Source organism: Ailuropoda melanoleuca, chromosome 12 (assembly GCF_002007445.2).
Source record: "Ailuropoda melanoleuca isolate Jingjing chromosome 12, ASM200744v2, whole genome shotgun sequence".
NCBI lineage: Eukaryota > Metazoa > Chordata > Mammalia > Carnivora > Ursidae > Ailuropoda > Ailuropoda melanoleuca.
Window position 1 is genome coordinate 41,309,750 of NC_048229.1, and position 13,246 is coordinate 41,322,995.

The following is a 13,246-nucleotide window of genomic DNA, read 5'->3' on the forward strand; positions in this document are numbered from 1 at the left end:
GGAGTATCTGGTAGGGCTAGAGGTTTGAGTGTGTTCCACTGAGATTTACAAAAGATGCATATCCCTTTCCCCATTTTTATGCATATGTAATTTTTTAGCGTTTGATGTTTGTAAATTCAGAATATAACATAAATGCTAGCACAGACACACATGATAAAAATGCAGAAATTTGGGAGCCCATTTTCATTTGAATATTAACATGGGAATTATTGGGGGGAAAACATTGCATAATAGTAATTTCACTTTCCAGTTCGTCTTGCCGTAAACTAGGAGAACATTCTCCCAAATTCCTAAGTCAATTTTTTTAATATACAGAATCGTTTTATGTGAAATCATGAACACTTTTGAAATAATAAAATCTGTAGTGATTTTCGTATATGAAAAGTTATTCATTAATTGCCCACCATGTGTCAATTTTTTAGTAAATGTTTTGTTTATGTTTTTTCATTTAATTCTTACCACAAACCCATAGAAGGGCATGGTCTTATCCCCATTTGGCAGATGAGGGGTTCAAGGGGCCTAGGATCATCCGGCAACTTCCTCCTCTGGCCAGCCAGGCCAGTCCTTCGGGGTTTTTGTATAGAAGAATCAGAAAGAAAGGGAAAGAGAGAGAAAGTCAGGGTCAAGAGGGAGAGGCCTGGGGGACAGTATTGGGGAATGTGGGAAAGTACACCAGGGAAGAAGCAGGAGAGAAGGGACAGATTTCAGAAGCGGTACTGTGGTCTATGCATCTCCTTCCGACTGTTTGAGAAATGTCAGGACTGAAGTTGGCTTAGTTTGAAATGACAGCTGACCCTGGAAAACACGGGTTCGAACCACGAAGATCCAGTTATATACGGATATTTTTTTCAATAAATACAATATCATGCTGTAAATGTATTTTCTCTTCCTTACGATTTTCTTAACATTTTCTTTTCTCTAGCTCACTTTATTGTAAGAACACAGTACACAATATAAATAGCATACAGAATATGTGTTACGTGATGCCTATGTTATTGTTAAGACTTCCAGGAGATAGTAGACCATTAGTAGTTAAGGTTTGGGGGAGTCAAAAGTTATACCTGGATTTTTTACTATGTCCAGGGGGTCAGCACCCCGATTACTCCCATGTCCTTCAAGGGTCAATTCTACATTTCAGTTGGTGGATTGTTTTTCTTTGTCTGAGATGCTACCCTGAGCCTGGACCATATGGGCGATGGCTTTATAAAGCGCACAGTTGTTTTGAACAGCCAATTACTAACAATGTTTCAAAGAGAATTCAGAATAGGGGTGGAGCTTGGGGACAAGACAGCTCCAAGCCTGGTGGCATTTGCGCTCCTAATAGGTCTTGCCTGGGTCTCTAAAGGGCATCCGATGCAGAATATTTGGGAGTCTGTGGCTGCCCTTGTCACTGTCCTCTGATTGCTGTTTTTCCTACATGCCTTCCCTACACTGCCATCTCTCTCCCCATGCAATGATCATGAACTGCGTTTTCCTCTCTGAAAGGAAAGGAGACTTGACCCCTCGTGGAGGTGATTAATGTTCAAGGGACCCAAACTGCACTGTGAACCATCTCTCATAGTGGTCCAAGCAACATGGGGGTCAGCAGGGTGTCCAAACATGGTAGCTCACTCACCTCTGGGTCTCCCAGAGTGATGTCCCCTCTCTTAGTCTCCAGCCCCCTCAAAGTACTTCCCTCATATTGGAGGGACCTCTTATCACTCCAGCACCTAGAACCTGGCCAGACATGGAATGGGTGTCTGGGAAGGAGCTGTTGAGAAGAAGGATGGATGGATGGATGGATGGACAGACAGACTGGAGGATAGTGGGGAGTATCTCATAAACTTACATCAGGAACTGAATGTTACCCCTTCAAGGAGCATCAACACTTTTGAGAGACCAAAGAAGGATGCTATACACAAAGAAACATGACCCAAATTGGGGTGTCTCAGGGTGTGCCCCTCTCACCACTTGATGCTGATCTGCTGGAGGTGGGGGGTGGAAACTCTTGCCCATCTCTGCAGCTGAGACCTCCTTCCTGCGTTCTGCACCACCTGCTGTGAGCCAGGCTAACAAGGTGGCAGGATCCAGCCTAGCCCCCTGGGCACGAGGTGCCCTCCCTGCCACCAGGACTCATCTCCCTCCACCGCAGGCATACGTACCCTGGGATCAGGGTGGACTTCTCAGCTTTGCCCTACCTCTCATACTGCCCACATTAAGCTCCTTGGGTCCTAGGGACCTTGTGCGGTGAGAAGCCCAGTTCCTATGGGTTAACTATAAACTTGTCCAATTCCCCCAGACGACGGAGCCTAGACCTTCCTCCTGAGATTTCATCCACTCTGGGAGGGGTTCCTAGAATAAAGCAGCTGTTGGTGTGGGCTAACCAAGCTGTTTCTTCTCGGGTGGGGCCTCAGTTATGTCATCCGTAAAATGGGAGTAAAAATAACCTCCTAGCCTCACTCAGCGACTGCTTCGCACCTCATCACTGTGAGAGCCCTTTGCAAGTCTTAAAATGGGCACACATGAAGGCTCTGTGCACATTTTAACCTTGAATCTTGAAGTATATTTTGGGTGTTTTCCTTCCTCCATGAGTGGAGCTGGGGCGAGGCTCTCTTCCTCCACAGAGCTGAACCCCTCTATGCCTTGGGGGGACGTGGGGAAGAAGTGCCTCTTGGAGTTGAGTGTGTCGTGAAATTTTGCACAGGCTTTGAGAGCTGCCGTATCTCCCACCTCCCTGTTCTCTGGTTTCAACGTTTGGGTCTCTTGTTATATTAGGAATGTGATGTGGTTTGTGATCATTGTACCCAAGTACCTATGAAAGACAGCAGGGCCCAATGTGGATAACTGGCTGTTTTGGGTGTGCATGCATGCCCCTGGGCGCGCGCGTGTGTGTATGTGTGTGTGGTGTGTATAATGTATATTCGAGGTAGGCAAATGGTTTACATATGCCCAGCCCATGTTAACATGATGTTCTTTCCTGAACATAACATGTTTCTGAAAATCCCCAAATCTTTCCCTCAGAAACTCAACCATATCGTTATTAAAATGGTTCTGTTTAAAGAACACTTTGGTGAACTTTATCTCCTTTTAACGATATCCTCATTTTAAAGGTCAGGGTGTTGAGCTGCGAGAGCAGTGACCCAAGAATAACCTCAGCGTGCTACCTGCATTTCTGATCCGTGGTCTTAGCATTCGGAAATGCTCCTTCCCTGCGAGTTTCAGCAGCTAAATAAGTTGCAGCCCCTTCAGCTATACTCATAAAAATTTGCTTCCAGACAACAGGGTCTGTTTATTGTGTAATAATCGAAATGGCACTAAATTGCAGTGATTGCCGAACACTTAGGAATTGTATTAACCTCTTAAGTGCTAGCGGTTTTCTGTCGTCTCCCCGCTCAGATGTGTGGGTGGACGTGTTGTTGTCACTTTGCTTCCCTCGGTCAGTGTCCCGGGGGACCTAAGTGTCCTCAAGTCCGAGTCCTGCCCTGCTCAGCAGGCCCGACCCTGCTCGCCCCGCGCTAACCAGAAGGAGACTGTCCTGCCTGGGCCTGTGGCAGAGGCGGTAAGCTGGCCCTCCCGGGGATCCCGAGAGGCTGGGCTGGCCGGTCTTGGCTCACCAGGTCCCATTTCTGTCCCCTTGCTTTGGCTGTGTTGTGTGTCTGAGGATACCTGCTTCATAGCTTGGTTCGAGAATAGATTCCTTAAAAAGCAGAGGGGGTCGCCGGCCTTCCTGCTTCCAGCTGGAGCCACCGCCGTTGAGAAGGTGCTCCCTGGGCGGCTCAGACCCTCTTGTCCCTGCAGGAGGCCGGGCTGCTGCGGTGGCCTTGGCCATCCCTGGGCCCTGCCCGCCGCCAGCAACCCCCCCTGTCTGCGCTGCTCCTGCGCGCGCGGCGGGCCCGGAAAGGAAGAGTTAACCAGAAATGGAGCGGCGCTGCTCGGGGGCAAGCAGGCTCGCTGCAGAAGAGAGCAGCGTTCGTGCAAAGGCAAGTCATTTCCCGAAACACTGCAGACACACGGCCTCGGGCAGCCTAAAACCTTTGGAGACCAAAATGGCTCGCAGGGGTTGGAAGTAATAAGGTGTTTTTCCCCTTCTTTCTCCTTCACTGAAATTCTGCGAGGTTGCTCTGCCTTGCCGGGGAACAATGGTGCTGTTTTTGTGTTTTCTATGGGTATTAAGATCCATTACGCGGTGACATTTTTAAGATTGGTTATCCTGTAGTTTGGTGTTAAATTGAAGTTGTTTGTTTTGAATTTAATTCTTTCATTTTTCAAATGGAAAAAGGCAGCTCTGGGGTGCGGTGAGGCTAGCTTACTGAAGTGTGCCTATACTGGCCCCAGAGCCGATCCCTTTGCCACACCCGGGCCCCAGCAGCATTTGCCATGGAAGAGCCTGACCTATTTCTCTATTGAAAAGTCTGTAAGGATCCTTGGGGATGACTCTCAGAACTGGGAACTAGGGGTCGTCTCCATTGTATCTGGAGAGAAACAGGATATGAGCTGGGTCTTAATAGAATGTTCTAGCTCCAATCTGTTGGGCCTAATGCAGCCTGCATATAATTATTACTACTCTCTGTTGACAACAGCAGCAAAATCAGCTTCCATCCCACAAATGACCCAGCAGCAGTGGGCCGGCAGCCTCCGAGATGACATCTGTTAACTCTTTGTCAAATGTCCTCTCGTTGTCCCCTTCTCCAAAACAGCTCTGTGGTTAATTACAACCTGAGCATATGACACAGTCTTTTGAGGGGGAGAGAACGGCTTACGGCAGGAAGAAATCTAGCTCCAAGAAGAAAAAAGATTCAAAAAAAAATTTTTTTTAAAAGCAGAGCAAATTGTTTTAAAATAAACATTCATTTGTAGCACCAGCATAAGTTGGTGGAATATGTTTTGATTAAATCCCAAGATTACAGGGTTACTGTGCAGCATTGTGTCCAGAGGCCCGGCCCTTCGTGGAAAAAAAGAATCACATCAAATTCTTGTCAAACCATAAAAAAGTTTCCATCAGAAGCACATGGGCGGCCTCGGTGACCCTGAGCCAGGGGCCTGGCACACGGCTGTATAGCAGTTATCAACTGCGTTAATGGTGAAGGGCAGTTTCATCTTAATTGGTGGCTGGAACTTGGAAAGGCCAATCTGATAAACCAAAATTTAGGCCCAGCCCCAACTTAAGGAGGTAAAGTAACATCTAAGACCAGCTGCCTGAGGCTTGTGTGTTGGATTTCCTCCCTGGAGCCCTTGTGTAGTGGCTGGTTTCCAGGCCCGAACCTGGTCTTGAACCTGGGGCTTCCCTGCTTTCCCCTCCTGGGAGGTGAGCTCAAAAATGCAGGGTCCTCGGCCTTCACTTTGGGACCCGTGTGTCGGTGCAGAGCTGAACGTGTGTGGATCTCGTGGTCTGGATCTCTGGGTTCTCTGCCTGCTCATGGCCCTGGGGTCTTGCGAAGTGTCTGCACTGTGTAGGCCCACCAGCCTCTCAGCGTGAGGTCCATCAAAGGACTCGGGGAATGGGCTGAGCCAGTCCCCCCCACCCCTTCCCCAACAGAACCAGAGCCCCTCAAGCCTGGTCTGGACATCAGTCCTTGCAAAAATCTGGAATGGCCTCCCTACTTCTGCTCCTCTGGGAAGGGCGCTAAGGAAAGGCCTCTGAGCGTCAGGTGGCCCTCCCAGGCTGCATCCTGGCTGCCAAGTGAAACTCTGTCTCGAGATTGAGAGGAGTAGCTGGTAGCGTGGGAGATTTCAAAGCTTTCAACGTAAGACCCCAGGGAGCCCTGCCCTGCCTTTGGCGGAGGGGACGCTGAGAAGACTGCCTGGTCACAGACATGAACAGGGGCCACCGGTCACCATCACGAACAAAAACTCTTCTCCAGTCTGTGCACAGTAATTGCAATCCGAGTCCATGCTGCCACTCTGAGAGACCGCTTCCATTTCTTTTGCTGTTTCTACACTTTTGTATGTTTCGAAAACCCTGTAATCGGCCCCAATCCCAATCCCTTCTTTCCAGCAGCATCCTTTGAGATGCCATCCAAGTGGGTTCCGAGGGCTGCTCCTGGCCCTTCCCTGCCGCCAAAGGCTCTGGGGGCTCAGCTCTTGGAAGCCACAAGGGCGAGAGGGGTCCCCCGAGGGTCGCAGATGTAAGGTGCTTGCGCTAACACTCCCTCCAGCACCGCCTAAGACATCAGGCTCTTCATTTAGAAGCGCCTCTGCTCAGAAATCAAGGCCAGAGCAAGTGGACAGCGAGTCTTGCTGTCGACGGAGGCACGCTGGGGGTGGCAAGCTTCGGGAAGGAAGATCAGCGTCTCCTCATGAATGAATTCACCAAGAACTTGACTTGTAAGCTGCCGAGAAGGCGCTGGGGCCTCGAGTCAAAGTGAGACATTTCAGCTCTACCCTTCCGTGCTGTGTCTCCAATCCCCGGCCAGAATAAACATCTATGTGAGATTGATCTTACTTTCTAAGTTTTGGCAATCGGTTCCTACAAATAATATAATTGTGTTCAAAATAAGTTATGGGATGGGAGCAGAATTGGTGGAGAATATTGAAATGAGCACGCTGGCTTTGTTCCCGGCTGGCCTGTGGCCAGCGAGGTGGGGCCACAAGACAAGTTTCCAAAACCAAGCCGATCACGCACAGCAGACGTTCAGGCGGGATCCCTTGTGGTCTTGTGCCACATCGCGGAGCCCTGGGCCTGGCGTCCCCCTGGTTTTGGTCCTGTAGGCAGCATCTCCCCCATATGATTGGATAAACCCCCTCCTGCCACCTCTGCTTGCTTCAGAGTTTTGAGACCTGGGGAAGGGGGTCGAAGGCCCCTCTTGCACAGGCCCCATCCCTACCCTGTGCCTGCTGGCCTCCTCCTCTCCCCACGCCCACTGCTGGCTCGGGTCAGCGGCAAGAAGCAGGCTGAGGAAGCTACCTTGCCAGCCTCCTTTCTCACGGCACCCCCTCCTGCCTGCCCTGGGACGCGGGTGGGGTGGGGACTCGCTTTAGGAGGGTCCCTGGAAGGAGGGTCAGGGCGGTTCTGAGGCCAGGGCCCTTCCCTGCCTCATCCACAAGGCCAAAGACTCAGGACCTGACGTTTCCTTTTAGACTCTGTCCTGGGGATGCACATGTGGGTTAAATTAGAGCAATATGTTTTTCTAACAGCATCTTGGCTGAAAAGTCAAGCAGATAAATGGAAACAAACCCAGCTTTATGTGAATGAAAAGGGGATGTTGGGGGTTGTGCTTCTGCCTGAAGCACCCTAGCCTGCGGGGCTGTCCTCATCCCACCCTCCCTCCCGCCTCCCCTCCAGCCCTGACCTCTCAGCCTGCCCCAGGAAGCCCTCACCATGGGGCTTCCCCTGTCTCTCAACACCCCTCACCAGGCCTCTGCTCCAGCCCAACTGACTTCCTGCCTTTCCTCAAACCTGGTCTGTGCTGCCCCACCCCTTGGCACCCCATGGCTGTCCCCCATGCTGTGTCCTCCTGCTCTCAAGCCTGTCACCCACCATGGAGCAAATACCCATTCCCGGGTCCCTGCAGGCAGGTCGCTTACCCGTTTCACCTTTGGTTTCCTCTCCTGTAAGTGGGGATGGTGATGTCTACCCCACAGGACTCAGGGGGGACTGAGTGACATGGGTCACGTGGGGCCCTTAGCACAGCACCTGGGACACCGCTCGTACTCACTGTGTGTCAGCACCTGCATCATCGTGGCCCCCTCTCCACCTCCACTCAGCCTCGGGGCCCGGGTCTGTCTCTGCCCACGGAGCACCTCCGCTGGGTGGGATCAGCCCCTGCACCTTCTTTCCGCCCCTTCGATGTGGGTTTCAGGATGGCTGCAGGCTGGGAACCCTCCGGGCAGGGTCCCTGTCAGGCCCGCAGCGGGGGCGAAGGTGACACAATGTATGGGGTTGTTGGTTTGTGATGGTGGCTTCTGTCGTTGGCTTTCATGGGAGGGAAGAGGGGACGGAGCTCTCCCACAAAGGCACCAGGTGGCCTGCACCCTCAGTCCTGGGCCTGCTCACAGGTCCTTCGAATGGAGCTGTTCCCAAGGCTCCTGGGAAACAGGTGGTGATTTCCTGGCCACTGAACGCCTTGTCCGGAACCGATTCATCACTGGATGACTCAGGAGGCCAGCAGTAATGTATCTCATGTTTTGTACAGCCGCTTTCATGGCCTTTCCCTAAGGAGTCTCCTCCCATGTGCAAAGAGCGCTTATGAAATCTCTCCTCTGCGGCCTCCCCTACTCTCCCTGGGAATCCCTCCGAAATCCTTCCCCATCAGATGGCCCCACTCACCTGACGTCCCCCAATAGATGCTAATCTTCACCAAGGAGGAAAAGGGTTGTCCCCCACCTTGTGCCCCCGTCCCCATGCCGAGGCCCTCGACACAGGTTTCATGTGAGGCCAGTGCTCAGGAAATCCCGAATGACTGATGTTACTCAGGAATGCCGAGTGGTCGTCAGTTTTCTCATTTAGTCCTTACTCTGTGGTAGAGAAAGACACAGAGGCCGGCTTTGAGATGGCCCGGTGGTCAGAAACGCTCCGCTTGGGGCGCACGCAGCTCTGCGACCTGCCCACCACATCCCCCGTGGAGGCAGAGCTGCGTCCAGTGACCCATCACCCACACTGGTGCATCGTCAGGGCCGCATAAACAGATGCTGTGAATGAACGAGCAGAGGGAGACAGAAATAGGTAATAAAGGATACAGATTGGTCTCTGCCCTCTCAGTTCCTGGCACGGGGCTCCGGAAACCCTGGTCCTCGCCTGGGTGATGGGCTGGCCTTTGTTCTAATGAGGCAACTCCGGGTGGTCTCCCCAATGAGGGCTAGTCACCGGGAGGACAAAGCCGTGGTCAGAAGCTTGGCATTTTCAGTCGCACCCCCACCCCCACTCTCTTGAAAATGGAGTTAATGATCGATTGTGCCTATATGATGAAGCTTCCATAAAAATCCCCGAAAGTACAGCGTTTGGAGAGTTTCCAGGTTGGTGAACACATCTATGTATCGGGTGGGTGGCATACCCCAGCTCCACGGGGACAGAAGCTCCTGGGCTGGGGGCCCTCGCAGACCTCACCCCATGTAACACTTCGTCCGGCTGTTCATTGGTGTCCTTGATCATATGATCCTTTTATGAACTGAGTAATTGTGAGGATCTGTTTTCCTGAGTTCTGTGAGCCATTCTAATAAATTAATTAAATCCAGGGGAGAGGGGCGGTCATGGGAACTTCTGATTTATAGCCGATGGGTCCGATGCACAGGGGGCTACCTGGACCTGTGATTCGCACCTGAAGTGGGGGACAGCCTTGTGGGACTGAGCCCTTCACTTCTGGGATCTGGTGCTCTCTCCAGGTAGAAAGTGCCAGAATGGAGTTCAATTGTAGGACACCCAGCCGGTGTGGCAGGACTGGTTGGTGTGGGGAACCCCCCCTCCCTCCGCCGCCACACACACACACACACACACACACACAGACACACAGAAACACGACGCACACGCACACACATTTGGTGGTTGGAAGTGTCAGCAGTGAAGTGTTCCGTGTGAAAGCACAGGAGAGAGACATGGGAGGGGGAAGGACGGAGGTTTTTTCCCTAACACAGAGAAACAGAAGGGGAGAGATTGCTAAGAAAATTGCACTGCAGGTTTCTTTCACTTTTAGGATGTTGTCACAAGAGTCGGGTGTGAGCAGGCAGGAAAAGGAGGGCTGTGTGATAGCCGGTCTGGGCAGTGACCTTCAACGAGGGTGGCCCCGGAGGGAATACATGCCCTCTGCGTTCTCCTCTCTCATTCCAGTCTTGAGCAGGAGGACCCCAGGGGCTGGCCCCAACCAGAAACCAGAGGCAAAGGAGCCCCTTCCTGTGGCCCGCACAGGCCAGCCCCGAGGGCAGAGAGCCAGGTGGAGGGGGTCGGAAGGACGGAAGGAGTGTATTAGGCTCTCTCAGGAAGGCAGGGAAGCAGTTCCCACTCTCGGCAGTGTTCTCTATTTCATACAAGAACAGGGGAGAGGGGCGGTCATGGGAACTTCTGATTTATAGCCGATGGGTCCGATACTAATGTTTCTTAAACTCTCCACGGAAGACAGACAAAGACAGTCTCAGGTAGGGTCACGGTCAGAGACAAATCTCAGACCCATCCGCCTCCCACCTTCCCACACCCCAGCCTGTCTCAAGCAGGGGATCCGAAGTCACAAGGTGGAAATCACAGCAGGGCTGCTTCCGCACACTGGTTTGGGATTACGGAGGTTGGCTTGCAGGAGAAAGAGGAAGCAGGGTTCCTTCTCTTCGTTAATGGAAGAGGTTACAACCTACAACTTACAACCTACATGCTACTCTTACACGGACGTCCTTTTTGGAGCCAAAGGACAGGTGGGAAAATGAGGCAGTAGATTTTGGAGGTGTCTTTATTTTTTTTTTTTTAAAGGATTTGATGCTGCTGTCTTAAGCATCGGAGTTCATATTAAAAATGTGAAAAATGCCAAACCTCAAAGCAAGTCCGTGGAGCCAAAGTGAGTGTGATGGTAGTGGGGAAGAAAAACAAGGCAAGTTGTGATGTGGGCTGGTGCTGGAGGCCCTCGGGGCTGCTCATCTTGAATTCTGCAGCGCTCAGGCTGTGGGATCACAATGCTTTTGAGCGCTTGTGCATATCTTATCGCCAAGGGTGCCGGGGACGCCAGCAGCAGCCTGCATGTTCAAAAGGCCTGTACTGCTGATAGAAAGCTTGTATTGGGTCTCTGTTGGAGAGTCCTAGAGTCCGGGAGATGCCTTATCTGCAGGCAGCTTGAAGCTCTTCACCCCAGTACTGCCCCCTTCTATCTCCATACAGTGGGGACCCCTCCCTTAGGGTCCTGCTAAGCACCTCCCTTTCTGGGCAGGAGGTGTCTTTTTGTAGCTTGCTGTTTTACTCTCTCTCTCTCTCTAAATGTGGATATTTAATATAAAGATATATAGACGTTCTAGATCTTGTCATGTTGACCTATATAGATCCAGGTTATTCGTTTTAATGACTGACTTTATTCCATTATATGACGAGGCTACGTTTTAGTTATCCACTGCTCAAGTCATGGAAATCTATGACATTGCCACTTTGGGACTAATAAACAATGCTGGGCTCAACATATTTTAATGTCTCCTTTTGCTCCTAGACTTGAAGACTCTGGGGTATTCAGTGAAATGGGGAACTGGTAGGTGATGGGAAGCTCACCTTCGACTTCCCTAGTCTTGCCAAATTCATCTCCAAATTGCTCTAGGAAGACACACTCCCACTGGGAACACAAAGCTGTTCCCATTTCCCCATGTCTTTGCCAACAGTTGGAGTTACCAGATGATCGCATTTTGCCATTCTTATTTATATTTTCCTGTTTAATAGAGAGCTTGCCTATCTCTTCACAGGTTTATGGACTACCCAGTTTTTCTCACCTATGATTTGCCTGATGATATCCTGGCCATTTTTCTATTAGATGACTTGTATCAGTTCGTGAAATACTCTGGATACTAATCTTTTTTCAGTTATATGGGTTATAAATATCTTCTCCCAGTCTGTGGACTGTTTTTTTTTTTTTTTTTTTAGACATTGCTGGTGGTGTCTTTTGATGTGCAGAGGTTTTGAATTTTAATGTAGTAGAATTCTCCTTTTCCTTTGTGGTTTATAATTTTTACATTTTATTCAAAAAAATCTTTCTCTACCCTCATTGACATAAAAAATATTTACCTATATTTTTTCTTCTTACTTTAAATTGATTGAGGCATAATTTACACACAATAAATGCACCATTCTATTTTCTTAAGGTTTTATTGATTGATTGATTGATTGATTGATTTGATTGAGAGTGAGTAGGAGGGAGAGGGAGAGAGAATCTCAAGCAGACTCCGTGCCAAGCACAGAGCCCGATGCGGGGATCAATCTCATGACCCTGAGATCATGACCTGAGCTGAAACCAAGAGTTGGACACTCAACTGACGGAGCCACCCAGGCGCCCCAAAATGCACCCATTCTAAATGTAAAATCTGATGCCTTTTGACATATGTATGCAACCTCATAACCATGCCGCCCACAGAATGTAGAGAATGTTCCCTCACCCCTGCCCAGACATTCTGTCTTCCTACCCTTGGGTCCCAGGCAATGACTAATCTGCTTTTTGTCACTATAGATGAGATTTACCTTTTCTAAATTTCATTTAAATGGAATAAGATGGCATATTCCCCTGGCTGCTTTTGCCGAGTATCATGCTTTTGAGATTTATCCATGCTATCACACGTACTGGAGTTTATCCCTTTTATTGCTGAGTGGTATTCAATTGTATGGATATACCCATAGTGTGTGTGTGTGTGTGTGTGTGTGTGTATGTGTGTGTGTGCATGCATGTGTGTGTATTTCACTAATCTGTTGTTAGATATTTAGGTTATTTCCGGTTTGGGGCTATTATGAATAAAGCTGCCGTGAACATTTGTGTACAAGTCTTGGTCATGTATATACGTTTTCCTTTCTCTTTTCTTCTTATTAAGTCCTTTGTAAGAAATTATACAAGCCCTTTTTAAGAAATGTGTATGAAGAATATTTTCTCAGGGCACCTGGGTGGCTCAGTCAGTTGAGCATCCAACTCTGGATCTCAGCTCATGTCTTGAAATGAGGGTCATGAGTTCAAGCCGCACGCTGGACTCCATGCTGGGTGTGGAGCCTACTTTAAAAAAAAAAAATTTTCTCTCCATTTATGTCTTGGATTTTTATTTTCCAAACTGTCTTTCAGAGAGCAGAAGTGTTTTTCATTTTAATAAAGTCTAATTTACCAAATTTCTCTTTTTCTACAAAAAAAAATGTGTCTTGTCTAACACATTGTTGTCTATCCCAAGTTCACAAAGATTTTCTCCTATATTTACTTCTAGAAGTTTTATAATCAAATGGTTTATGTTTAGATCTATCAATCTGTTCCAAGTGAATTTTTGTGTATGTTGTGAGGTGAGGGTTAAAGCTCATTTTTTTTGTAGGGGTGTCCAATTGTTCTGACGCCATTTCCTGTAAAGACTGTCATTTTCTCACTCCAATAACCTTAACCACTGTGTCAAAAATCAAGTAACCATATAAGTGAGGGTCTATTTCTGGACTTCTGTTCTGATGTACATTTCAGAATCTAGATCTACTGATCTGTCCTGACACCAGGACCCCATGGTCTTGATTATTATAGTTTTACTGAAAGTCTCGGTATCACTTAGTAAAGTCCTACAACTTTTCTCATCTTTTTGTCAAAATCGTTTTGGATGTTTAGGCCTTCATACTTCCATATAAATTTTAGAATCAGCTTGTCAA